Here is a 4,343-nt window from a genome sequence, read left to right as displayed (position 1 = left end):
ATCGCCTTCCGGATTCTGATCTGATGATACTCGCTTTTCACATCTATCTTAGTGAAGTACCTGGATCCACTTAAACAATCCATTAAATCATCCATCCTGGGCAAAGGAAATCTATACCTGACTGTTATCTTGTTGATAGCTCTGGAATTGGTGCACATGCGCCATTCTCCTCTCTTTTTTGGACTAAGCACCGTTGGTACAACACACAGACTCAGACTTTCCCGAATCAGCCCCTTGTCCATCAGCTCTTGAACCTGTCTTGCAACTTCTGCATTTTCCTGAGGAGTTAATCTATATGCAGCTTTATTAGGTAGACTTGCTCCTGGTATTAAGTCGATATGGTGACTTATACTTCTAACCGATGGTAATTCATTTGGTAATTCATTCACAATGATATCCATGTAACTATTTAACACAGATTGAATTTCTTCAGGCAAATCATTTAAATTTGTGGAGGTTAAAATTACATTTGGCCTTCCCACGATAGCGCAATGCACCTCTTCGCTTTTATCAACCTACTGTAGCAGTTCCTTACCACTCACCAACATGATACTATTTTTAGGTAGCTCTTTATCAACGTCATTCTTCACTGGCAACAACGTATGCTTAACTCCATCCTTTTCTATGGTATATGTATTTCTTCTTCCATCATGAATCGCCTTTCGGTCAAATTGCCATGGTCTCCCCAATAACAGGTGACATACGTCCATGGGCATTATGTCACATAAAATCACATCTCTGTATGTGCCAATCTGCATTTCCACATTACATTGCTCTGTCACGGTGACTTGATGACCCTTCTGAAGCCAAGATACTTTGTAAGGTGCAGGATGCGCTTTCTTTGTTAACCCAAGCTTTTCCACCATCTCTGTAGACACAAGATTGTCAGTACTCCCACTATCAATTATAACCTTACAGCACTTACCCTTTGATTTGCATGTAGTCCTGAACAAGTTCTTCCTTTGCGCAGGTTCTCCAATCTCTTTTTCTGATCTCAGCAAAGTTCTTCTGAGCAGCAATGATTCACCTTCCTCCGGCGGTTCCTCCTTCTCTACAAGTTGAGGTGGTTCCGGCTCTGCCTCAGCCACATTTGCACCTCTCTGGCTTGCTGATTTGTTATGAGGACAGTCCCGCGACATATGTCCCCATTCTCCACAGGTATAACACCTAACATTTCTTCCTCGCCCTCTTCTTCTGGGCGCGAATCTTCCTCTACTAGAGTCACCCATCTGTGGTGATCTTTTGCTTGAACTTCCTGCTTCAAACTGATGTTGTGTTCCTCTGGATCTGACTGATCCTCTACCTCTTGCTGAGCTCTTTCCTCTGTTTCTTTGACTCTGTTTCCGCAATATTTTCTCCTCTGCTTTCAAACTTGCTTGATAGGCATCTTCAACAGTTTTCAAACTTAACAGGCTAATCTCGTCTTGGATCTCATACCTTAGCCCATCAACATATCTGGCTACTTTCTCCAGATCATCTTCTACATGTCCTGTTCTGATATTTAACCTGTAAAATTCTTCAGTATATTCTTTAACAGACATTCCTTTCTGTTTCAAATTTTGCATCTGCTTAAAAAGATTCAAATGATAGTCTTTAGGCAAAAACTTGGCTTTCAGTTTGCCTACCATCTTATCCCACTGCTTGATCTTAGATTTCCCCTTTCTCGTTCTTGATGTCTGTAACTCGTCCCACCAGATGGTTGCATGGCCCTTCAGTCTAGTGACTGCAAACTTCACCCTCTTATTCTCCTCAATCTCTTCATAATCGAAATACTGACCTATGGATCTGATCCAATCCATGAGCTCCTCCGCATTTAAACTTCCTTCATACATAGGAATTTCTATCTTGGGTTTGCTTCCAACTTTTGCTAGCATCTTGAGGACTTTGGCAGTTTCATTTTCTTCTCTTGCTTCCGCTTCTTCCTCAGATTCTTCGGAAGAACTCTCAGCTCCCTCATCAGGTGCCCTTCTCTGGGCTGTTTCCATTGTCTCCATTCGTTCACGCAGTCTTCGCACTTCGTTTATCAGGACTGCATTTGGTTCTGGTCTTCCTCGACCAATTCCTCGCCTTGGCAGCATCTTTTGCTACAAACACCTGCTAGTTTGGCTCTGATACCAAAATAATGCACCTGCGACTGAGATCAATCTATTAGACTTCAAACATCACACTTCAGTAACAAATAAAACCATCTTCTTTAACTTTAAAACGCCGGACTACCAAAGTAGAACCTCTTTTTTTCTCAACAAAACAAACTGGATTCTTCTTGGTATCATATAGGCGCGGCCATCACACCCTTTTCCCAACGCATAAAAAAATGACACCTGTTGGTTTCAAACAAAAACAGAAAACATTGTATTTCCACCTGCGCTAGTGTTATTACAATTACCAAATGAACACATACTCATTCGTCCATCGTATCCACCGATACAATACGTTCCATCACGCAGCACATCACAGGCTTTAACCCACGCACAATAGATCACAACCAAAACAAAGGAAAAAAAACAACACATCTGTTCATCTATTATTTAACAACGCAGGTCCTTAATTTACATGGCTATCTGAATAAACGAACAGCAAAACAAAAAACGCTGGTCCAACCCCGCTTCAGGCATATCAAGACTTTGGTATGTAATCATAAAAAAAAATATCACACTATCGACCCCGGATTCTGAGCCAATTCCAGCCTATCCCACACAGTTACGTAATGCCCTTAATCTATAGAATGCCTCCTCTGTTTCATCACCAAATCCGATTATGGATTACTGGTCCCCCTTTTACAAAAAATGGTGCCGGTCTCTTTTTATTTCCCTTTGACCACAAATTTCTTTCAATCAATCCCCACTCCGCCATATCTCAGTTAGATTTTAATGCAGGTTCGATGATTGACCGATATTCCGGTCCAATGTAGCTGTATTAGCCACAATCGGCGGTCAGAACAGGTATATAACACATGTTTTTAACAATTTGCCAGATTTCAGGCGCTCTTGAATCAAGATTGCCCACGAGAAATCGGCGTTGATCCGCTCCAAGAGATCTTCAGTTTGCTATTTATTTCCACCAGAATCGCCCTTCTTTAGCTTCTGTTATACCACTAATTACTCTAACAATAGATAAAGTGATCTCCATAAATTTATTCCAACAGATATATCAAGATGCGCCTAACAAATCAAATACTAAATGGAGAGATTTCATCTATTACAACAACAAACTAACTGTGAACTCGACTCTCATAGTAATACTACCAACAACAGCAAATGAAATACGATTTTTTTTTCAAGCCACAACATCTGGGCAATTTCCCACATTGCTGGCCTGTCCTGATGCTCCTGCATCATTTATGTGTTTTCTCCTACCATTGCATCCTCCTAATTCAATATTTGCTAAGCATCATTACTTAACCATTAGAAAGCACTTGAGTAAATTAGTCCATGGTTAGATGAACTAATCATCTTTCTAGACTTAAAAGCTTTCATTATCACCATGGACACACTAGAAAAACACTAAAAAGGAATGAAAAGTAAACAAAAGCAGGAAAATATCTCATAAAAGCAAAAGTGCACTTTAAGTTGATGAAGACATGCACTTGAATTGAGCACAATCCTTCGGGGTGAAAGAGTGAGGAATCCTTCATGCTTAGCAAGTGAACCCTACCTAGGCACACTCCTTCATGTCAAAGACATGTGCCTTGTCTAGTTGCGTGCATGAGGGTGCACTCTTAGAAAATAGTAGCGTTCGAAACTCCTCTTAACTAACCCTTTCATGTGACGGCAAGTGGTACTCATGCATGTATTAGTTTTTCAAATTAATTTATTTAAATAAACTTTGTTAATGATTTCATTTGAGTTGAGTGCATAGCTGGGGAATCAAGAAGCTCTTCATCAACTAGTGCTGTAAGTAAGTTTGCATCCCAAATCATTCTATTGCATTTCATCATTTCACTCCTAAATATTGCTTTTCTTGTTGTCGATGTCTTATTTTGCAATTTTTTTGCTAGAATATATGTTGAATCTTCATGTTGCAAGTGTTAATCCAATATCGCATGCAAGAGACTCTTCAAATTCTCAAAATATTTTCTTCCACCATGCACGTGACAACTATTATAAAGACTTATATATCCTTCTCTTCCTCATAATATCATCAAATTCTGTTGATTGAACTTATTTATGAGCTTCTAAGATACATAGTGCACTCCTTCAGCTCGAAGCCCCATTAGCCTCGAAAAGTGTGCCCTGTTTGACCAAGTTTTCTTCCTAAGTGCATGAGCACTCACGGAGGCACAATGCATTTCCCTTTGACCATTCAGAGTGATACAATGTGTCATATTTGCCTCAGAGTGCATG

Source organism: Pinus tabuliformis, chromosome X, assembly GCF_031772625.1.
Source record: "Pinus tabuliformis cultivar Carrire ecotype Pingquan chromosome X, CPIR1, whole genome shotgun sequence".
Lineage (NCBI taxonomy): Eukaryota > Viridiplantae > Streptophyta > Pinopsida > Pinales > Pinaceae > Pinus > Pinus tabuliformis.
The sequence above is the reverse complement of the archived record's forward strand: the minus strand, read 5'-3'. Positions refer to the sequence as shown.